Here is a 25,551-nt window from a genome sequence, read left to right as displayed (position 1 = left end):
GAAGGTAAGAGGAACTATTTGCGTTATGAATAATCTCTGTGGAGAGTCATATATTGTCACTTGTAAACTAGTGTATGCTTGACTTGATTTCTTTGTAGTTGCTAAAGTTCTTTATGGGTTTGCTTATTTGCTCCTTTCTCCTTGTTCAGTGAGTAAAATCTTGTAAACCTCTGTCTGCTGGCAAACTCTTCTGTTGACAGCCAGAGCCAAGATTTCATAAAATGCAACTACTGCTAATCTGGTATTTGAGAAGCATAAGGCATGGGAGGCAGTGGTATGTTTTATATTACCTCGTCATTACAAAATTAATAAATGCTCATTATGCAAAATGTAATAAATTGGAAAAATAGAAGACAATATCACCAGTAACTCAACACAAATGTGTCACTGTTGGCATTTGGGTGTATCCTTTCAATCATTTTGCTGAGCATGTTATTTTTATATGACTATTATCACAGAAAATTAAATACATCAGTGTTTTCAAGAATATATTTTCTGATTTGAAAAGTAATACATGCTTGCTCTAGGAAATTTGGAAAATAAGATATTTTTGATAAAGAAGAAAATTAAAGTAAATTATGTCACCTGAAATAATCACTTTAAATATTTAACTTATTTCTTTATAATGTTTTTTACATGCAAAAGATTATTTAAAAATAAGCATTTCTTAAAAGTTCTAATAATACTCTGGATAAGAAATATCAACAGCTTTACCTGATAGCTTTATTTTCTTTTTTGCTGTTTTATGGATTTATTTACTGTAGACTCATAACTTTTTATTATCATTTTTAATTTTTATTTTATATTGGAGTATAGTTGATTAACAATGTTGTGTTAGTTTCAGACGTACAGCAAAGTGATTCTGTTATACATATACATGTATCTATTCTTTTTCAAATTCTTTTCCCATTTAGGTTATTACCAAATATTGAGCAAAGTTCCCTGTGTGATACAGCCAATAGCTTTTATTAAATCTGAATTATCTAAACTTTAACAAAAGTGAACTTAATTTGTTTTCTCCTTACTTATTAAAAATATTAAGTTGTAAGGGCAAATAATTGCTATCAGGCTAACATTTGAAAAAAAAAAACAATGTATGCCTGATAACTTCTTAATATAAGCAATATCAAGGAGGAGATCAGAATACCAGGTGTTTCCCAGAAAGAAAATACATTAAAGTTTTCAGAGGAAACTTGAGGAGTTAATGTTGAAATTCACATGAATAAAAGGCTGAATTAATAATAATGCAGTCAAGATGGTTGATGTAGAACCAGAAACAGGAACACAGCTACACCGTAAGACAGACAGACAGACTTAAAGACAAAGTAGACACACACACATACTCTTGTACAGACTGAAGATAAAATTAGCTTAAAGTGACTGCCTAGAAAATTCATGGAGGTAGTTCAGGTCTTAGGTAGGCTTGCATAAGTAGGCTGGTTTTAAGCAAGCTGTTCTAATTTTATTTTATCATATATATGATAGTTACAGAGTCACAAGAAGTTGCGAAGATGGTACAGAATAGTCACGTGTACATTTTACTTAAATATCAAGCAAACGCACAAAATCGACGTTTTACAATACATGTATAGTTCTATGCTATTTCATTACATGTGTAGATTTATGCAATCACAATTGCTGACTATGGTCGAGTTTTATAAAAAAAAAAATTTTTGAAGGAGTGTGAAATATCCATGGAGGAAAACCCAATAAATATTTTAAAATGTTGTGGTGGTTTTAGATATGTCCACAAATTCTTTGATACTCCTCCCTTCCCATCCCATCCTACTGGGTGTGGGCTCTTCTTAGTGATCTAATTCTGTCAAAAACAATAAAGTGGGAGTAGTAGTATGCAACTTCAGAGACTAGGTCGTAGAGAGCGCCACTCCCTGAGTTGGAATACTCACTTGGTGGACTGTAGCTGCCATCTTGTGAGCAGCCACATGGAGAAGAAGCCCATGTGTTGAGAAACTGAGGCTTCCTGCAAATACCATGCAAATATGCCATCTTGGAAGTGAATCCTCCAGCCTCAGTAAAGCTTTCTGTTATGGCTTTAGCTGACATCTTGACTGAGATCTCTTGAGAGAGCCCGAAATACAATTGCCCAGCTAAGCTGCTCCCAGGTTCCTGAACCCAGAAACAATGTGAGATAATACGTTTGTTTTCTTAAGCCACTAAATTTTGCAGTAATTTGCTGTGTAGCAATATATGACTAATCCAAGCATCATTATGTAGGAAGGCATATAAAATATGTTAGAAAATCAAAAGAATGTTTTAAACATCATGGAAAATTCCTACAGATCACCTTTGATTTTATAATTACAACAGCATTATGGGCATGAGACAATTAATGTCAGGCCAGGAGACAGATCACTGGTTGCCCCAACTATGAAGGATGTTTGTTTTTGCTGTTTCTAATTGGGGTAGAGGAGAACCTAGGTCATGGGATCTTCTAAGTTTCCATCCCACACACTCCTTTGTCTTTTTATCCCCTGAGGCTGCTGGCTATGTGGTACCTTTTGTGAGGTTTATTTGCAATGATTGACCTTGGCCATAGATGGAGGTCACCCAAAAACTTTGTGCTAGACTGAGGCACAAAATAATTATCCACTGGCCAGTCTCTGAGATGATTTATTGTTAGAATTTGAAGCCAAAACTGTTTGTCTTTTGAATCTATTATTTGCTCAGTGCTCCAATTTAGTTACATTAAAAAAAAAAAGAGAAGCGAATCTATGATTTATAATATAAACAAAGCTAGAACTAATCACTCACTGTCAACTATCCTGTTTGGTTTCCACAGTATTTGTGCTCAATCACCCTATCCTTATTTTGTATCTATTGGGTTGCCCAAAAGTTGGTTTGGGATTTTCCATAACATCGTACAAAACACCTGAATGAACCTTTTGGCCAAACCAATCTTTAACAAGTATTTTCTGATTATAAATATACTATCTTTGAAGCTTATGTCATCAGCCTATGTAATAACTATGGCAACCCTAGAGCAACCACTGGCAGGTTCAGACTTTTTTAATGAAGGTACTTGTTGGAGGAGTGTAGCAATCTAGCGGGAACTGGGAGATGGGGCATTTGTCTCGAAGCTACAAAGTGCCAGGAGATTACAGGGGCGGGGTGGTGGTTGTGATGAAACTTCCTTCCCTTCCAGGCATTTGTTGGCAGGACCATTGAAAACAATAATCTACTGTGGAAACTTTCTTTCTCCATCTCTTTTGTTGGCAGCTCTTCCTCCACCAGTCCCTTAACTGCTATTCCCTAAAGCAATGTTTCTCAAACTTAAGCATGCGTCAGAATTGCCTGGCAGATGTGTTAAAACAGATTTCTGGGCCCACCTTCAGAGTTCCTGATGCAGTAGGCCTGAAGTGGGGTTGGAGAATTTTCATTTGCAACAAGTGCCCTGGTGATGCTGGTGCCACGGTTCTGGTGACCACACTTAAGAACCACTGCCCTCAAGTACTATGCTTGAGTAGTAGTGGGGACCCAAGGATGTGGGGAAGGACAGGAGCCAGTGCAGTGAAGGAGAATGCCAAACTGCTCCGCATGAGGCAGCAGAAGGAATGTGTTTTTGCTCTTGAGGGAAGAAGTGAAGAGGAGAGAGAAGGAAGAAGCAAGGTGGCATGAGCAAGATAGCTTGAGACCGAGGGATCAGATGAAGATCAAGGTGGCTCTAGAAATATGCCTGGTAGAGAGGTCCTTGGAGATCTTTATAAGTTTCTCCTCCAATCTGGAAAATTGTTAAAATATAATAAAGTCACTCATTTTCCTAGCAAGGGGTGTGTGTGTGTGTGTGTGTGTGTGTGTGAGAGAGAGAGAGAGAGAGAGAGAGAGAGAGAAGGTACATGTGCCTTTGTGAAGAAATTAGAGACAGATGCTGATTTTCTGCTAAGGGTTGATGCAGCGCAGAAGAGAGCACCTTTGAAATGGTAAAGTGACCAGCAAACTAAGTAAGCAGTAGGTTGTAGCCAGAGGTGATCCAAACATGTTAGTCTCCTGCACTCCGCCCCTTCCCTTCACTGGAAGTTATCGTTGACTTGGAGAAGGATTGGGGATTGCTCAGCACATGAAAACGGGGGCTTGAATCAATCATATTTAGTTCTCTAGGGGCCAGAGATGCCTCAGCTAACATCAGGGTTAGTTTCTCTTGCAGTTCTCATCCACTTTGTGTTTATTCTTAAGTCTTTCCTTCAGGTAAGCAGAGTGCAATGTACTTCTTCAAATCACTATCTCCAGAGGCTGTGGTTGGACTTCTCCTCTTGAATTCATTGGATGGTATAGGGAGATAACAGCTACATGCTGCAGGTTATTTTTATTCTCACCTCCAGATGAAGACTGGGTATTCTCCAGTTTCTGGGAAGGGAGGAACTGCCCCATCTCCATTTGGGGGAGACCAGGAGGACAGGGACTGTAAAAACAGGTCCATCCCAGCTGAGGGGAACAAGAAAGATGTTGAGGGGCCCCACGAGCATCTTGAAGTCCCATGAAGATGCCTACAACTTCCTATCACTTTCTCTGTTGTGAGGAAATTCAGAGATTTAGGGGTTTACACCTTCCCTGGTAACAGTTCATCTTCAAATCCTCTTCATCCAGAAAACTGTGAGCATGTGAGGGAAGGAAAGGAAGAAACAGCTACCTTGGTATTTGAGACAAATAGACCTGCCTCTCGCCCCTGCTTCCTTAGGTACCCATGTGGTCCACGGCTGTGCATCGTTCTAGGAATTTATCTGTTGGTTTCAGCACTGACGAGTTCAGACTGTTTTCAAGCCTCAGAGGAAGAAACGGCCAGTTAGAGGATTTCATATGAGGCTAATGGTGGACCTCAATGTGGTGCTAGTCAGAGGAAGGGAGAGTGTTGTTTCTCAATATCTTGTTTACCCAGACAATGCTATGTTCTGAAAACTTGAAGAGATTAAACATTGAAAACTTTTATGGTGGCGATGGTGGTCGTGGTGGTGAATCAGACCATTTTTGCCTGTGGGAGTCCTGCATACAGTCTAGCAATCTCCCATAGAACAGTTCAATGATTATTTTTCTCTTTTTTCACTTTATTGAGATATAATTGGCAACTAAAAATGGTACCTTTTCAAGGTGTACAAGTTGATATTTTGATATATGTATACATGGTGAGATCACTACAATCAAGGTAATTAACATATCCATCACCTCACATAGTTACCACCTTTTTCTTTTGGCTGCATCTCCCGGCATGTGGGATCTTAGTTCCTCAACCAGGGATTGAACCCCCGGCCCCTGGCAGTGAAAGCACAGAGTCCTAACCACTGGACTGCCGGGGAATTCCCTAGCTACCACTTTTCAATTTCAATTATTGATGCAGTGCCATACCCTGAGTTCCTGCTTAGGGTAAAATATCTTTTCCAAGCACCAAAACTTATGTCAAAGATGGAGTGTTGGCATAGTCCTCCAAGTGGAGGATGCCTCATTTGAACTGCTGGATCAAGGCATTATTTTTCCTGCTCCAGGAATCCCTACCCTTCCCCTTCCTTGCTGATTTCCATACTGCTTCCTCTGCTCTCCTGGAGTCCCTTTTCAGCATGTTTATGACTGTTCTCTACCCACAAAGTGGAAGGTGTGTGAGAACTGAGCTCCACCGCGACTGTCAGTTCTAGGCATTGTATCAACACCAACAGAATCCCTGTCTGGGCTCTTCCCAGAGGGTATGGGAATCTTCATTCAACAGACAATAAACAATAGGGAACAAGGATGCTGGCCATTGATGTTGCATAAGAGGTGCCTGTTTTCATTATTTATACTCTCTGTCACTAGCTCATGGAGACTTTATTCAGAAATGGTAGGCAAAACCAAAAAAGGATTGATTCATGGAGGAAATTGCTCTTGAAAATAAATTATGAATAAAAGCATTTCTGATAATTCTGAAAACTTTGGGAAAGAATAGATTATTGGAATAATATTGGCAGCTTAAAGTATGGGTGAAAGAACTAAACAACTGAGCCTGGGGAGGCATGGGAAATAGAGGCCCTGTCTTTATTCAGGTTTTTAAATTCCTGGATGAGAGAATTTGACTGGAGCAGATTGGTTCCAGCATCCATATTGCCAGGAGATAGGACAAGGAGCACAGCTGCTGTGATTGGGAGAATCCTGGTGAGCTGAGCAGCCCCTCCCCCCCCATATATATGTACTGTATGGGTCATTGTTGTTTATATATATATACATACACATACACACACACTTCTGTCTTCTTCTTCTTGTCTTCATCATCATCATCATCACTATCATCATCATCTAGCTATCAAGACTTTATTGTTTTAGAGAATTTTTAGGTTTGCAGCAAAATTGAGAAGACGATACAGAGATTTCCCATATACCCCCTACCGCCATACATGTATAGCCTCTCGCATTATCAACATCAGTCACCAGAGTGGTACATTTTCTTTTTACCAAGGATGAACCCACAATGACACATCATAATCACTCAAAGTCCATAGTTTACCTTAGGGTTCCGTATTGGTGTTGTACATTCTATGGGTTTGGACAAATATATAATGATATATATTATATTATTATATGATATTATATGATATTATTATATATATAATATATTAATATATATTATATTATATATTATATGATGTTATTATATAATTATATGATATTATTCTAATATCATGCAGAGTATTTTCACGGCCCTAAAAATCCTCTGTGGTCTGCCTATTCATCTCCTCTCCCTGCTACCCCTGGCAACCACTGATCTTTTTATTATCTCCATACTGTAGTTTTACTAATTCCAGAATGTCATCTAGTTGGAATCACACAGTATGTAGCCTTTTCAAATTGGGTTTTTTCACTTAGCAATATGTGAAAATATATTCACTCCATGTCTTTTCACGGCTTGATACCTCATTTCTTTTTAGAGCTGAATAGTATTCCATTGTCTGGGTATACTATCATTTACTTATCCATTCACTGCTGAAGAATATTTTGTTTGCTTCCAAGTTTTGAATAAACTTGCTTTATTTTTTTATTCAATTGTGAATAAAATTGCTATAAGCATGTGTGCACATAAGGTCAAATATAATTTTAACCCATCAAGTGAGTAGCTATTCAACAGAATGTGCCTATACTTAGATTCTTACCACTCACCATTTATCTTAAAATATGAATGATTTATTACCAAACTGGGGTCAACACAAAGCATTCTCCAGTGAAAAGCAATTTTCCTCAAAGTGTGGTCTCCATACCGTCAGCATGAACATCACTGAGAACTTGTTAGAAATGCAAATTCTTTTTCCCCGCTTCAGACCTAGTAAATCAAAACCTCAAGGTGAGACCCAGGAATTTTGTTTTATAAATGATTAAATTATGATGATTCTGATGCATGTAAAAATTTAATGTGCATATGAATCACCAGGCGGTGTTGTTTAAGTACATAGTCTTATTTAGTAAGTCTGGGGTAAGCCTGAGATTCTGCATTTCTGACAGTCTTCCAGGTGATTCCATTGTTGATGATGTAGAGATCAAACTTTGAGAAACAAGACTTGAAAGATACTGAAGGAGAAAATTTTCAGATCACTGTCTAAAACTGCTGAAATCCTGTAGACAAAAGAGCTACACAACCCAGAAAGCTCTTTATGAATACATTATTTTTATTGCTGTTGGATGGTGATAATTTGCATAAGTCTTCAGAATGTTGTATGTTGTTTTGGGGGAAAGGGGACCTCTTATTTTCAACTGGCAGGTCTGCAAACAGAATTGGTTAAAAAGTTTATGTATGAAAAAGTTTATGTACGAAGTCACCTTTAAGTCAAATGTGTAAATGCTCCGTCATGTCTTAATCTCAACATGCAAGAGCATGTACCAAGAGCAGAATCAACATCTCCAGCTATCCTTTATTTTGTCTTGTTCATGACAGAAATACTATGTTCCACATTATTTAAAATGATAACTCAAAGCTTAATGCTAATGAAGTTACCAAGCCATGACCTAAAAGAAGGGAGAGTCTGGCCAGATGGCTCAAGTCACTGACTATAACTTCTTAGGTCTTTCTTTTCTGTCCCAGATTGATCATATCTAGTGTTTTTAGTCTCTGGCTATTTAGTAACTAATCTTGAAAGCTTTTGAGAATCGGGTCCAATCAGCAGTTTGCTATTAGTGCCACTCAAATCTGATGACATTTGCTTGACACATTTGACTTAATGGAAGTGGGGGGAAACTAAGTGGGTCTATGAACCTTCCCAGGTGAGGATTCTCTTAGACTATGTTCACAACCAATATTTTCATGTCCAATTTTATTGCTTTCATTATCAGATGGCTGTTCTTTGAGTTTTTGCTTTGGAAAGGTTACAGATGGTTTCATTTCACGTAATGAATTCAAAACATTTAAGAGGATCTCTCCTATGCCAAACTCTCCCAAGAGGTTTAATCAACCTAAGTATATATGAAAAAAACTCTCATTACAACCGAAATTAAAACAAAAACTAAGATTTATCTGCAGAATAATTTCTATTAGAATTATTTGAAGCGGTCAAATGAGCATGAGAATAAAGATAAACCAGGAAACATAATTTATTTAATCTTTGAAAAATACTCATAAACTTTGGTAAGAAAAATTAAATCATCCTTGATTGAGGGGTTCCTCCTCCCCATAAAGCCTTTGTTTCCTGTCAAGAAATAAAAGGCAGAGATACAGGGACTTCCCCTGTGGCGCAGTGGTTAAGACTCCATGCTCCCAATGCAGGGGGCCCGGGTTCAATCCCTGATCAGGGAACTAGATCCCCCACATGCATGCCACAAATAAGGAGCCCGCCTGCCACAACTAAGACCTGGCGCAACCAAATAAGTAAGTAAGTAAGTAAATAAATATTTTTAAAAAGACAGAGATAGTGTTTTTCTGAAAAAAGAAATATTGACAGTGTGATGTCCCATAAATTACTTCTGACGTGTCTAAATTAACATTTTTATAAATGATCTGGATGGTCAATTATGCATAGTTAAATGGCAAGTGATGAGTACAATAATAACATTCGGGAACCTAATGGCTATTTCTGGTTTGAATTTAAGGTGTGATTGCATTTCAAATATCACCGTCTGATCACTCAGCTTACAAGCTTGGAAACTTGGTTATCTTTTTATTGAGAGGCTTTCCAGAAAAATGGCTTCCTTAACTTGGAAGAGACTGATTAAAGGTAAGAGAGTACAGTTTTTATAAAGACTTTTTCCTTATTGTAAAAATCTCTAGATGTTGCTTGTAGAAAACTTAGAACATATGAGGATATTCAAATTTAAAAAATTCCCCTTTACCCCACTATTGTTAATATTTTGGGTTTCAGTCTTTTAGTATCTGCATATACAGTAAAATTTTACTAACCTTGCATGAAAATCTTTGTACATTTAAGTGTGTTGTCTGGTTCAATAGATACACTAAAGTTATTTTTGTAGATTTTTCATAATTACCCTCCATAAATCTATAAATTTGCATTCTCTTCTGTTAGGTATGAGGGTGCCTATTTTCCTACCTTTTCATCACCATAAGAGATGTCATCCCACTTGCTTTTGGCATTGGCCTCTTTCTCATGAACGTGTTACTGACATGCTTGGTCCTACCTGGTCATTGGGCTTATGATACCACCTGCTACTATTGGTCATCAATCATCCTTTCCTCTGTCTTGAATTGCTGAACCTCAGAAATATTTATTTCCTAAGATTCCAGGTCTCTTTTATGGCACCAGTCTTCCCCCCGGGTAGAAGTATTAGAAAACACCTTGGTTTCCTTCATACCACATACAACGTGGGAGAGACTTTTCTATACAGTTTCCTCTGATAGTGCAGCACTACTGCTGTTAAGCCATATTGAATGTGGCCCCAGGCTGAAGACAAGGCTTCCGAGAGAGTTTGCAGCCTCTCCCAAGCAACACCTGGAAGAGTGGGGTGCTAGCTTTGATGTTCTGCTATTCTTTGATATTTATCTGAGTGTCTCTGCAGTTTATTCCCCCTAATCCATGGAGGTTTGGCATTTGACCTCCTTGCTCTATCTGTATAACTTCCCCTTTCTTTCAGACATAGAAGTGTTTTCTTTTTCTTTCATTTCCTTTCTAGTCTGGCTGGGATTTTGTCTACATAATGTTATTTTTCAAGATGTTATGATGAGAAGCATGTAGAGAATCATGATTATTTATATTATGCCTTTAACATGTGCCTTTATAGCACTGATTATGTGCAAGGCACTATTTTAAGTACTTCTCAAATGTTAATTCATTTAGCCCTCATTGCAATCCCACAGGATGGATTATCCCTACTTAACTACTGAACTGAGGCACAGAGAAGTTATGTAACTAGTCCATGTTTACACAGCTTATAAGTGGTAGAATCAGGATTTGAATTGAAGCATTCTGACTTCACAGTCTATACACTTTTCACTGCACTACATTGCCTCATATTTGAAAAAGTCTCATTTTAAACTGCCTCATATAAAATGAAAAATGTATTATTTTAATATTTTCAAGATTTCCCCCATTATACACACATAAACACACACAGAAGAGGGACTGGAAGAATATCACCTAAAATTTTTAACAGCAGTTATTACTGCATATTGGGGTTATAGATCAGGTGATTTTAATTTTACTTCTTGGGGTTATTATAAATTTGCTTCAGTGTAGATGATTACCATTATGTTCAATAAAACAACACATCCATTAATAAAAATGTGATTATTTGCAAACATACACTTATACTGAAAAGTCTAGGCTCAGAAAAGAACTACTTTTTATTTCATTAATTCATTCAATATTTGTTGAAGGAATGTACCATGGATTACTCTATGACTAAGGATATGGAGATGAGCAAAACATAGTTCCAACCTTTAAAGGAATTATTTATAGTGAGGGTTGAGAGGTAAGTGGACGATTGTGAAACACTATTCTAATAGCTATTACAAGCTTGAGTACACAGTAAGAAATGCATACGAGAGACACAACCTAGTCTTGAAGGATAGGTGAAAGTTTATTGAAAACTGAGACTGAAGGAACCTGGGGAGGGGAAAGTAAAGTATGTCCAGCCAGAAATACCAGCATGTGCAAAGGCCCTGATGTGTATTCAAGGAATTGAATGCTACTGTTGAGCTGAAGAACTGAATAAATTGTTTGGGGTGGTGAGAGAAGACACAGGAAAGCAAGTTTAATTACAAGGATGTAATTGGCGATTTTGGCAAGAGTAGATTCAACTGTGAAAGCAAATGAACCTTTGAAACAGGATGACATAGAGGAGGGAGTTTATACCTCTTTAAAGAAGGAGTTTGAAGAAGGACAGGTGGAAGTGGTGGTATAGTGTTTGAATCTACTTGAATCCTCCCACAAAACAAACATAGAAACTAAGGATTACAAGACCAAAATCCCATGGGTAACATCTTAACAAAACTAGGTGACCAGGTACCCCCAAACTCCAAAGTACAGCAAAATGTTGCCATGGTTGAAACTGCAGAAGAAAATCCTGAAATTGATAATAAATACTCACCCTCAAAAGAAAGGGTCTCACTCAGGAGTGAAAGGAAACTCAGCCAATCTGGGAAAACCAGCTCAAACAGAGAGAGAGCTTTTAATGTTCCAATGTGCATATATGAGTACAGGGAGACTTATAAATACTTGACAATGCTGAGCCAGCCTAGGCTCTATGAACTCTTAAAACCAACCTGCTTAAAATTTCTTCCAGGACAAAAACCCATATTGAAGAGAAACTATAGGAAGTAGAATCAAATTGACACTTGGGCAAAGGAAAAGAAAAAAGATTCATATGAGAATGGGAGAAGAGAAGGGAAAGCAGATTTCAGAAAGAACTTGGCATATTTTGAATTATTGGTCATTAATGATAGAAATGTCAGCCCTACAACCATGAACTCAGAAACTTGTTCTGGTTCACTCCATTCCTCCAAAAAGGAGGCTCCCCCTAGGAGCACAGGAAGACCTACTGTGCGGAAACATGAACAACATAAGAGGTCGGTCATTAGGTCTTACATGAATTATTACAAGAAAAAAGAGAATAATGAGCAAAGTAACATTCCCAAAGACATTCAAGATAAAAACTGTAGCCCAAATATTTATAATAAAGTTAAAGAACTTCCACATCCAGATGTGTTTTCCCTATTCCTCCTGTTAAGTACAACTAAAAACCTTGGACTTAACATATAAAATAAACATAAAAAGCCACTGGTAGAAAAAAAAAGGCAGACTTGCTAGGGAACTTGGGACTTGAGACATGATATGGTGGTGAGCTCTTGGGTTTTCTTTTTGCCTCACATATCTCAGAATTAAATCTGAAAAGTCAGCAACCTAGAAATGCCAGTGGCTACAGACAAAGTCCTATAAAAGCAGTATATTTCTACCCAAACGACCAGGAAATGGGGAAGCCTAGGAAATCAGAAAACTTTCAGATATTAACTGCTCTGCTGCAGTCAAAAACTGTGGCCCCACTGCTACCCATGCCAGCAAAGGCTGAGTGGAGAACCTAGAGTTTTATTTTTAAAAGGCTATAACAGTGTGGCCCATCAATTTCACCTGAGTGGTGTCAGAGAAGTCGGGACTTTTATCCTTTCAATCTTGTAAGAAGGCCTTGCACTGTCAGTGGACACCTCATGGGAAGCTGGAACTCCACCTCATTACTTATAGTAATGAGGAGACCTGCCCTCACCATAGCAGGTATCAATTGAGGCTAAGTGGAAACCTAGGCTTCTACCTCTGTGTAGAAGAAATGAGGCAGCACCACCTTTCCCTTCCCTTCCAGAACAGTTTTAGAGAAAGTCAGCTAAAACAGAAGATTTAATAGTATGCAGTCTCCTAACATAATAGAAAATGTCCGAGTTCTTAATTCACAGTCACTCATCATACCAAGAACCAGGAAGTTCTCACACTGAATGAAAAAGGCAATCAATAGATGCCAATACCAAGATGACAAAGCTGTTAGATGGGCTGACAAAGATTTCAAAGCAGCTGTGATAAAAATAAGAAATTATAAACATGCTTGAAACAAATGAAAAAGTAGAGATCCTCAGCAAAGAAATAGAAGATATAAAGGAGAATCACACAGAAAAATTTTAACTGAAGAATACAATAACCGAAAAATACAATAAAAATACAATAAGTACAATAATTTTAACTGAAAAATACAAATTAAAATACAGTAAAATATTAACTGAAAAAATTTAACTGAAAAATACAGTAACAATACAAAAATACGAAACAGAAAGTTCAGTGGATGGACTCAAAGCAGAATGGATATGACAGAGGAAAGAATCAGTGAACTGGAAGATAGAAAAATATAAATGATCCAATCTGAACAGAAGAGAGAAAGTAAACTGTATTTTTTCCAACTTTATTGAGGTATAATTCACAATTAAAAATTGTATATATTTAGGGTGTACAATGTGGTGTGGTGTGTTGATATAAATACCTTCTGTAATGATTACAAGTAAATTTCTCAGTACTAAAAAAAAAAAATTGAAGCACCAGAGAAAAATTGCAAACAATGGTGGATTTGATTTCTTTTCAGAAACAATGCATCTCAAAAGGAAGTAGCACAATATTATCAGATGCTGAAAGAAAAGAACTGCCAGCCCAGAATCCCAAACCTCACACAAATATCATTCAGGAATAAAGGGGAAATCAAGACATTCTCAGGTGAAAGAAAACTAAGGTAATTTTTCACCAGCAGATCTATCCTAAAATGTAAGTTCTCTAAACAGAAACAATGTGATAAAAGAAGAAACCTTAGAAAATCTGGAAGGAAATAACAAAACAGTAAATTAAAACATGGATAAGTAAAACAGGCTTTCCTTCTGCTCATAAATTTTCTAAATTATCTATGAAGGTTGAAACAAAAATTACAACACTTGTGGTTCTAAATGGATGTAGAGGAATTATTTAAGGCAATTATATTATCAATGAGGGAGGGTAAAGGGACATAAAGTATGGTAAGGTATCCATGCTTCAGACAAACTGGTAACATGATGACACCTGTAAATTGTGATTATATAGAGTATATAATTATATATGTATATATATTTAATATAATATCTAGATAATGTCTCTGGATAATTACATTATCTAGGTATATAATGTAATATCTAGAGCAACCACTAAAAAAGCTATATAAAGCGGTACTAAAAAGGTATAGATGATTCAAAGTGGATTCTAAAAAATGTACATGTAGCCCACAGGAAGGCAGACAAAAGAAAATAGAGAGGAAAAAAAAAAAACCCCAAACAGAGAGAATAAACAGTAAATTTAAATGGCAGATTTAAGCCCTAGCAGTAATTACATTAAATGTAAATGGTCTAAATATACCAATTAAAAGACAAAGATGGGCAGCTTGGATTATAAACTATATTCTATCTATAAGAGATTCACTTCAATCATAACCGCATAGGCAGGTTGAAAGTAAAAAGATAGAAAAGGTATATCATTCAAATATTAATCAAAGGAAAGCTCTAGTTGCTATATTAATATCAGATAAAGTTGACTTTAGAACAAAGAAAACCACCAGAGACAGAAAAGTATATTATATAATGATAAATAGGTCAATTCACCAAGAATACCTAGCAATCCTAAATGTATATGTACTTATTAACAAAGCTGCAATATATTTGAAACCAAAACTGATATAAATGAAAGGAGAAATAGACAAATCTATAATTATATTTGGAGACTTTAAAAACCCTCTCTCAACAATTATTAGAAATACTAGACAGAAAATCAGCAAGAATATATAAGAACTCAGCTACACCACTGACCAACAGGATCTAATTGATATTTGTTTAACACTATACCCCCAAACAGTAAAATACATGTTCTGGGCCATAAAATAAACCTTAACACATTTAAAAGAATTGAAATTATACAGAATGTGTTTTCCAGCTACAATGGAATCGACCTAGAAATCAGTAATAGAAAGAATGGGAAAGTCTCCAAACATTTGGAAATTATACAACACACTTTTAACTTATCCATGGATCAAGGAGGAAGTCTCAAGGGAAATAAAAAATAATGTTTAACTGAATGAAAATAAAAATTGTGGCAAAGAGCTAAAACAGTACTGAGAGAAGAATTTATGTCTTTAAATACGTACATAAGAGAAGGGGGCATCTCATAAATAACCTAGGCTTTCACCTTAATACATTGGAAGAATAATAGTGATATAAACTCAAAGCAAGCAGAAAGAATAAAATAATAAAGAGCATAAATAAAAAAACTAAAAACAAAAAAGTAGAGGAAAATTAGTGTAAGAAAGGGTTGATTTTTTGCAAAGACCAATAAAATTAATAAACCAGTAACAATACTACCAAAGAGGTAATGAAACAGGAACTATTAACTACAGACTGAGCAGATAGCAAAAAGATAGAAAGGGAGATATTGAAAACAAACTTATAGTTACCAAAGGGGAAACATGGGTGTATGTGGGTGGGGATAAATCAGAAGCTTGGGATGAACACGCACACACACTACTGTATATAAGATAGATAGCCAACAAGGACCTACTGTATAGCACAGGGAACTCTACTCAATATTCTGTGATAATCTATATGAGAAAAAAATCTAAAAAAAATGAATATGTGTATAACTGAATCACTTTGATGTACACCTGAAACTAGCACAACATTGTAAATCAACTATACTCCAAAAACAAAACAAAACAAAAAACCCCAAAGGATAGTAAGGGAATGCCACAATAAACTCTACATGCATGCATATGATAACTCAGGTGAAATGAACTAACTCCTTAAAAAATATACAAACTACCACAACTCACCCAATTTGAAAAAGCTAATTTGTATAAGCTTTTAACTATTAAGGAAATAAAATCTGTAATTAAAAATCTTCCAAAAAGAAAATCTCTAAGCCATTGGAGAATCCAAACAAAAGTTTAAAAAAAGAATTAACACGAATTCTATATAGCCTTTTCCAAAAAATGGAAGAGAAGGGAATACTTCCTAATTCACTCTATGAAACTACTATTTTCTTGATACTAAAAGCAAATGAAGATAGTACAAAAACAAAAAACCCAAAAAACCCCAATATCCCTCATGAATATATTGCATGAATTATATAGCATGACCAAGTGGAGTTTATTCCAGGGAGGTAGGGCTGTTTCACTGTTTCAATCAGTGTAATCCACCATATTAACAGGCTAAAGTAGAACAATCATATGGTCATATCAGTTGATGCAGAAAAGCATTTGACAAAATTTAACACTCATTCATTATAAAAACTCCAGAAAATGGGAATAGAAGGAGGACTTCCTGCACTTAAGCCTACAGGTAACATTATACATAATAATGATAGGCTGAATGCTTTCCTTCTAAGATCAGGAACAAGGCAAGGATGTTCATTCTTGCCACTTTTATTCAATATAGTACTGGAATTTCTGTGCAATAATGCAAGAAAAGGAAATAAAAGCCATACAAATTGGAAAGGAAGAAACAAAGCTCTCCCTATTTGCAGATGATATAATTGTATACATAGAAAATTCTAAAGAATTCACAAAAAAAAGCCAAAAATGAAAACAAAAACCCTTTCCTAAAATTAATAATTTAGTTTAAGAAGATCACAGGATACAAGATAAACATACAAAAATCAACTCTATTCCTATATACTAGCAATGAACACATAGATACTGAACTTTAAAATACAATACTATGGGCTTCCCTTGTGGTGCAGTGGTTAGCAATCCACCTGCCACAGGGGACATGGGTTCAAGCCCTGGTCTGGGAAGATCCCACATGCTGTGGAGCAACGAAGCCCGTGTACCACAACTACTGAGCCTGTGCTCTAGAGCCCGTGAGCCATGGCTACTGAGCCTGTGTGCCACAACTACAGAAGCCCACATGCCTAGAGCCCATGCTTCACAAGAGAAGCCACCACAATGAGAAGCCCAAGCACCGCAACGAAGAGTAGCCCCCACTCGCCTAAACTAGAGAAAGCCCGTGCGCAGGAACAGAGACCCAACACAGCCAAAAATAAAATAAATAAAAAATAAATATATTAAAAAAAATACAATGCCATTGCAATTGCTTAGAAAAAAATACCAAACCACTTTGCACCCACTAGGATGGCTAAAATAAAAGAGATAATAACAAGTGTTGAGAGTATGTGGAAAAATCGAAACCTCTTTCATTGCTGGTGTGAATGTAAAATGGTTCAGCCATTTTTGAAAGCAGTCTGGCAGTTCTTCAAAAGGCTAAACATAGAGTTACCATATGATCCAGCAATTTCACTTCCAAGGAAATGAAAAATAGGTTTCACACAAACACTTTTATATCAATGTTTTTAGCAGCATTATTCCTAATAGCTGGAAAGTGGAAATAATCCATTCAAATGTCCATCAACTGATGAATAGATAAATAAAATGTGGTATATCCATACAATATAATCTTATTTGGCAATAAAAAGAATGAAAGACTGATACATGCTACAAAATGGATGAAACGTGAAAACACTGAAACCTTAAAACACAGATAATTTGCCTCTCTGGGGTATGGATGCCCTTATTGATGAGCCCCAGGTCTTTCTTTTCCAGGAAGCCCTGGCCAGATCATGGCCTCCTTGAGCCTCTGGCCATAAGGCCAATATCCACCATTGCATCTCAGCATAGTGGTCAAAGCGTCCTCCACAGTTCTTCCTGGCCTGAGGCCTGTGATGTCCCTCCCACTCACAGTGGTCCTAGATGAGATGCTCTCTGGCTACTGCTTTGAGGGCCTCATCTGTCCAGTGGCAGATGTTGCCAGGCCTTCCCTGTCCTCTGGCTTTACTGATTCTATCATCTCATTTCTAGGTTCTTTTATTTATATTGCCTTTTCACATTCTGTACAACTTTCTTACTTTTTATAATTTGATTTGAAATATTACATTCTAATTTTCATCAGTTTTGCGTGGTAATATCTTTTTGGTATGTTTTCATAGAAAATGTGTTCCAGTGTCTATTCTCGCTTTTCTTACAGTAGCTATATATATCCAAAATCTTTTCTGTTGCTCATTTGTGTGAATTAGTTTTTCTGGATTTTAAAATAATAATGTAAATTATTTTAATAGTAATTAAAATATTTTTAATAATAATTAAAAATAGTGTGAATTTGTTGTTTGTATGAAGTGTAAAAAGATATAAGCTAGTACTTTCTGAGATCTCTCAATTCTGTTCTCATCTGTGCTTTTACTTGTTCTTTTATTTCCTTCTATTGCCTCTGTTTAATTTGGAATTTATTCTCATCTATTTTTCCTCACTGCAGGGCCTTGTCCTGGAAGGGATCTATTACTAGTTAGATTTTAGAGTTCCTAAGACTTGGTCTATACCATCCCCTTCAGGTCCCATGCATAATCACTTGCAAGTGTGAAAACTTTTTCCACAACTGTTTTGCTCAAATTGTACACCATGTTTTCCAGCGTGCATCTGTTGTCTCTTTCGGTTTGCCTGTTGTCAAGTCTGGTAGATGTCTAAGTGACTCCCCTGCTTCCCCTAGCACACGTGTTCATACACATTAGGTTTCATAGATATGGGTGGTATGCCTCCACCCACTAGTATTTTGAGAGTTGTGAGATACCTTGTCATCGAGTTTTAATTTACCTGCTGCCCATTAGTTTTGCTATCTAGTGGACTCATCTCTTTTTTATGGGTGGGTTTTGGTGAGAATAAAAACTATGCTTCTACTGCTACTGCTACCTTTCAGAATCCTCTCAAAATGGAATTCCTGATCATTCACCCCAAACCAGTCTTTACCAAATTTTCTCCATATCAGTAAATGGCATCACTAATCAGTCACTTATACAAGCCAAAAACAAAAGTGTCATCAAGGATACATCCTTTCCTTTCATCCTTCATATCTAATCCATCAACAAATCCTGTTCATTATATCTCCAAGATACATATTAAATTTATTAATTCTGTCTCATCTTCACTATCATCACTCAAGTCCAAAATGCCGTCATCTTCCCAGATTCCTATAATATTCTCTTTATTGGCCTCCCTGTTTACACTCTTCTCCTTCTATAAGAGCCAGCGTGATCTTTTAAAATTATAATTTCCTGTTTTAAAAGGCTTTTCTGTTTAAAATGGATTTTAATAAAATTTCAATAGAATAAAATCTTTCAATAGCATAAAGTCCCAGCTCCTTCCAGGTCCATAAAGTCTGTATATAATAGGATCCTTTTCTGATTTTCCAAGCCTCATCTCTCTCCTATCTTCTCACTATTCTCTATCCAGAGCAGTATCATTTCAAAGCTAAATAAGTGATTCATAGAAAGGGAGAAAATATAGAAGTAAAAGTTTGATTACCTCGATGAGGTAGAAGAACAAGTTAATTACAGTAGTATATAACAACTTTGTTCCTATATAGTTCTGATACCTCTCCCTCATTTGTGCTATTATTGTCATAGACATTACATCTTTACACTATGTGCCCCTCAACACAGATTTGTAATAATTGCTTTATACAGTTTTCTTTTAATCATATAGGAGAAAAAAGAGTTACAAACAAAACATACACTTACACTTTTATATTTATCTATGTAATTAACTTTACCAGTGATCTTTCTTTTTTCATGTAGATTTGGGTTACTCTCTAGTGACTTTTAATTTAGCCTGACAGAGTCTCTTCAGTATTTTTTGTAGGACAGGTTTGCAAGTGATTAATTTGCTTAGCTTTTGTTTATCTGGAAATGTCCTAATTTCTCCAGTTTTGAAGGATAATTTTGCTGGGTATAGAATTCTTGGTTGAGAGTCTTTCTTTGAGCACTTTTAATATGCCATTCCCACTGCTTTCTGGTGATTTCTGATGAGAAATTGGCTGTTAGTCTTGCTGGAATCACTTTTATGTGATGAGTCACCTCTCTCTTGCTGTTTTCAAGATTCTCTCTTTGTCTTTCTCTTTGAATAATTTGATTATGATTTGTCTAGGTGTGGATCTTGTTGAGTTTATTCTGCTTGGATTTCATTGAGCTTTTATAGGCAGATTAACTTTTCTCCATCAAATTTGGGAGGCTTTTTGCCATTAATTTTTCAAATGATCTTTCTGACCCTCTCTTTTTCTTCTCTCCTTCCTGGACTCCTAATACAAAGTGCTGGTATACTTGATATTGTCTCACAGGTCACAGATGCTCTGTTCATTTTTTCCTCATTTTTTTCTTCCCATTCTTCATACTGAATAATTTCAATCAACCTATCTTCAGATTTGCTGATTCTTTCTTTTCCTTGGTCAAATTTGCTGCTGAGTCACATTAGTAAATGTTTCATTTCATTTATTGTATTCTCAACTCTGAAATTTCTGTGTGTGTGCTTAAAATAATTTCTCTTTATTGATATTCTGTATTTGATAAGTTATTATTCTTATACTTCCCTTTTGTTATTTAGGCATGGTTTCCTTTCGTTGTCTAAACATATATATTAAAATAGATTCTTTAAATTCTTTGTCTAGTAGTTCCAATGTCTGGTTTTCCTCAGGGGCAGTTTCTGTTTATTGATTTTTTTTCCTGGGTATGGACCATGCTTTCTTATTTCTTTTTATGTCTAGTAATTTTTATTGAAAACTGGACATTTAAAAGAATATAATGTGACAACTCTAGAAATCAGATTCTCTTCCCTCCCCAGCGTTGCTGTTTGCTTAGTATATTTTCTGAACTAATTCTTTGTTGAGTGTTGTCAGTAAAGCCTATATTTGGTTAGCTTAGTAGTCAGCTAATGATTGGATGGAAATTTTCTTAAACACCTGTAATCAATACCTCCCTGTCTTGCGGAAGGGTCCTGTGTGTGTGTTGGAGCAAACCTTCAACAGTCAGTTAGGCAGTTGATAATTTTGCCTTCTTACTTGTGCAGAGCCTCAAGGTCAGCCCACAGTGAGAACTTAGGGCCTTCTCAGATCTTTCCTGAGCATGTGCACAGCCCTGGACATGTACATAGCCTATGCATCGTGTGGGCTTCTAGATTCCCAGAAATGTCTTGGAGCTTCTTAATACCCCTGAGGGCATCTCATTCCCCAGCCTTTCTTTTTAAAAATTTTGGTTCGCTTATTGTTTACTCCAACTGTTATCCACTGCCTCATGCAGTCACGAAGTTAATTAATTGCCTCTAGTTGTTTTTACAAATTCTCCCGGGGAAATAGCTTTTACACTGACTGAGCTCTGAGTCAGGTAAAAAACCACAGCCTTGAATATAGCATTTTCCATGGAACCATAAGGCAGGTTGAATAATGATATTGATCTGGGAAAGAGGCTTTGAAGGAGCTCCACTACCATTCTTCCCACTCTGGTGGTTATCAGGCTTTTAGTTTACACTGTGACTGCAGGCTGTTGGTTTTCACCACGATTGCTTTGGTTTTTTAAAGCTATCTCAGAACTGCAGAGTAGAGGATCAGAAAAGGACAAGTGAAAATGCCACAGAGCTTCCTTGTCTTACTAGAATTCAGACTTTTTCCTTGAATAAATGCTCCTTGCATTGCTGAAACCTTTGGCTTATTTCCAGAGTTCTGAAGAATTTGATTCTGACAATGTTTTCTATTTTTTCTTTAAAGATTTTCTTTTGATGTGGACCATTTTTTTTAAAGATTTATTTATTATTTATTTAATTTATTTTTGGCTGTGTCAGCTCTTAGTTGTGGCACATGGGATCTTTGTTGGGGCATGCGGGATCTTTTGTTGCAGTGTGCAGGCTCTTTGTTGTGACACACGGATTTCTCTCTAGTTGTGGCATGTGGGTTTTCTCTTCTTTAGCTGTGGTGCGCAGGATCCAGGGCATGTGGGCTCTGTAGCTGTGGTGCATGGGTTCCAAAGTGCATAGGCTCTGTAGTTTGTGGCACACAGCCTCTCTAATTGAGGTGCATGAGTTCAGTAGTTGCAGTGCACGGGCTTAGTTGCCCCGTGGTATGTGGGATCTCAGTTCCCTGACCGGGGATCGAACCCGCATCCCCTGCATTGTAAGGCAGATTCTTTACCACTGGACCACTAGGGAAGCCCCTGTTTTCTATTTTTATCATTGATTTTATGGGGGAGAGAATTTTATGAGGTCCTAATTCTGTAATTGTCAGAATCATCTCTAAAGATCTGATGATGACTATCATCATCTCTAAAGATCTTATCATGTGACTATATAACATGCTCCAACTGGTATTTATTTGAAAACATATTTATAATATGTTACATTCCCTAAGCCTGGAATTTTTCCAGCTGATTCTTTAAGTTAAGGAGTCAGAAAAACTTAGTTCTTTGGAAGTGTGTGCTATGTCCATAATGACCAATAAAATGTAGAAGGCTAGTGAGAGAAATTGAATATTTTTATTCAGTTTTCAAAAATAAAGTGAATGAATGTCTGGAATATTTCATGTAGTTCTGGTTTCTATACATTAAGAAATCATAATAGCAAGCAGAGATATGCATATAATATAAAATTAAAGTTAAGACAAGTTTGTCTTCTAGACAAATTAAAAAGACAAAGGCTGCAGAAAAGAAAATTTGATTAATAAATTTATGGAAGTTGTGAAATTTATCATATTAAAATTTTGCTGCCTTTTACTCTCATTTTTTCAGAAAACTTGACAGAGCAGTAGAAATCAATTAAAATTAAAAAATGATTCTTACCTGAATGTAAAATATGTCAAAATTTAGATCTAACAGGATTTAACCCAGGTCAAACCTTTGTCCCTGATACTGTAGCAGATTTAGAGATTATAGTTTGATACATTGTTCCATTCAGAGGAACCATAATTTGACGAAGAGTATGACCAAAAGCATGTTTTTCCATTAGCAGGCCAGAAGTTTATGTGTTATACACTGAATAAAAATTAGAAATTATTTTATTGCTAATTGAAAGGAGATATCAAATCCTAGGTCCAATAGTTTAGGTCCAAGACCCCTGACAAGATTTGAATTTGACCATGAATCATGGAAATTGCAATGTTTTGAGTCTGACTCTTAAAGCTCTAAATTGATTTTGGTGGTTGAAACTGGATCTTGGCACTTTTATTTAATTTTGATCAGTGTATTTCCTGGGGTTACTATTATTGTATGTATGTATGTATTATGTATGTATGCATTTAGAGAGAAAAAAATGGAGAGATTTTTAAGTTTTGATTTTTTGTCACGAACAATTAGGACCTTCAACATAAAGTTCTAAAATAAATCAGTGTCAGCATAAAAGATGAAAATATAGTAGGGTACATGAGTTTAGTTATATTATGCTCAGGGTGTATTTGGTTGAATTATGCATTGAAAAGTGAAACATAAAGCAGACTGCACTGTGCACGATGCCTCCCACTTGGAGGGTTAGGGCGCCATTCCAGGGGAGATATACTGGTAGCATAGAAAAGGCTGGTGGCAATAAGGACATGAAGTGGATGGATGAAACGTGTTTAAGAAAGTGAAAAAACAACATTTATAATTTCTTTTTTCCCCACGTAATATAATTCACTTCACCTAGATTGCAAACTTTTTTGGCTTTCAACATCCATTCCATTCCAATAAAATGAACTTTCTTTCCTGTTGGTCTTCCTCAGAATAAATACTGTGCTCTCTTCATAGATGTTTGAAAATACTTCTAAAATAGCTTAGGGAAAAAGTCTTAACATGGGGATCTTTATACTAAAACTAGCACAAAAGCATTTTCATTTGGCCTATACACAGTTTAAAAAAATTGAATTAGTTGTTAACCTTTATATGTAGGGAGCTTCTTCACATGAAAATACAGATTTTTCGCTTTCCTTGAAAATGTGGGTGCTTGACCAGATGGCTTCTCTTAGCACGTAGCAGCCCACTGAGGTTGACCAGCTGCCTGAAGACCACGTGCTCTCCGGACTCCCTTGATCCTACCTGACAGTTTCACTCATTGTACAGGACACATTTCTGCTCCCCCTGGAGGCACTTAAGTTTGCAACTTATGCCCAAATGTTAAACAAAACCCCCTCTATAGGTAGTTTATAAGTAGTAAGAATACTACTTATTAGTTTGGATCAAGAGTGGTCAAACAGCTTTATATCTTTAGTGTTTGTTCTATAAAGATGGTGAAGCTATAAAATGTTTCCTTTATGTCTCTGGGCCACTTGAAGTTGGGAAGCCCAGGTATGTGAGTCAGGAGAAAGGGAGGAGAAGGAAAGAAGGAAGAGAAGTGGTAATAGAAGAATATATACAAGCTTTTGGAGACATGGGGAGCTCAGAACTGACCTAAGTGGCTCCGGAGTGTGGCATTTAAAAGCCATCTTGCAGGGCTTCCCTGGTGGCGCAGTGGTTGAGAGTCCACCTGCCGATGCAGGGGACGCAGGTTCGTGCCCTGGTCCGGGAGGATCCCACATGCCGTGGAGCGGCTAGGCCCGTGAGCCATGGCCGCTGAGCCTGCGCGTCTGGAGCCTGTGCTCTGCCATGGGAGAGGCCATAACAGTGAGAGGCCCGCATACCACAAAAAAAAAAAAAGGCCATCTTGCAGACTAGAGATTAGGAGAGGAGGAAACTTGACAGACGTTGTTGATTAGAAGCTTTGGGTTCATAAAAATGAGAGACACATAGAGGAAAATTTCTGTATCTGAGTGAGTTTTTCATGGTTGGGGATTTTTATAACTGGGGATAAAAACATTTTGTTAACAAGTCCAAGCTTGCTCTGCTCGCCGCACGACAGGCCAATACACTGGGAGACAAGGTGTTGAGGCAAGGAATACGATGTTATTAGGAAAGCTGGCAGACTGAGAAGATGGCAGACTAGTGTCTCAAAAGAACCATCTTCTCGGGGTTTGGATGCCAGTTTTTTTTTTATAGAACAGAGAGGGAGAGGAGATGAGGAAGTAAAGTAAAAAAACCATAAGTTTTGCAAATATCCCCTGGAATGGCCAGCCTTGGGGAGGGGATGTGTTAATTGCTTCATTCTTGCAGCCATCTATAGGTGGACAGGGTCAGGATCCTTCCCTGAACAAAGGCACTTTGGTTTAACATTCAGGCAGAGGGGCAGGGTTCCCTGAAGCAGGCCGTTATGTATAGACAGTACCCTTTTAGTGAACAAAAGCAGCGGAAAGCAAAGATTAAAGTAAAAGAAACAGATCTAACATGTAGTCAGATTTGGCTCTTCCCTGTTACATTACAATTTTACCTTTATTTGAGGGGTACACTTGGGGCCCAGCAAGAAAAAAAAGGAGAGAAGGAATTCTAGTTTATATTTCAGAGATAGAAAAGATCCTTGCTTCCTCCTTTCCTCCCCGCCTCCCTCTCTCCCTCCCTCCTCCCTTCCTTCTCTTCCTTGTTCCTTTTCTTTTTCTTTCTCTCAAACAATTTATTGAGCATATGCTGTCCTAGTGATGTACATAGCTGACTGTCATCCAAGGCAATATGTGTTTACCACTGTGATAGAGGCTCAAAGTGCAATAGGAGAGGGCCTGGGCTCAACTGGGGAAGGTAGTGTGATGTGGAAAGAGAAAGGGGTTTGGAGTCAGATATATCTGGATGACATTTAGATTCCACAACTCCCTCGCTCTATAGCCTTTAATGAGTTATCTCCTAATCCTACTTTCCTCATCTGTTAACTTGGAGTGTCGGTATTAACTGGGCACTTACCATATAC

At 36.9% G+C, this 25,551-nt stretch overlaps 1 long non-coding RNA gene across 1 annotated transcript in view; it reads left to right on the top strand.

Moving 5' to 3' along the window:
* Positions 1-9,200, top strand: part of LOC117195987 (uncharacterized) — a 287,053-nt gene extending 277,853 nt beyond the window's left edge. Inside the window, exon 7 of the long non-coding RNA XR_004475926.2 lies at positions 9,049-9,200. This is a non-coding gene — a long non-coding RNA (uncharacterized LOC117195987). The remainder of the gene's footprint in view (positions 1-9,048) is intronic.
* Positions 9,201-25,551: the final 16,351 nt, after the last annotated feature.

The sequence above is a fragment of the Orcinus orca genome, chromosome 4 (assembly GCF_937001465.1).
Source record: "Orcinus orca chromosome 4, mOrcOrc1.1, whole genome shotgun sequence".
NCBI lineage: Eukaryota > Metazoa > Chordata > Mammalia > Artiodactyla > Delphinidae > Orcinus > Orcinus orca.
This window is presented reverse-complemented; position numbering and strand designations above follow the sequence as displayed.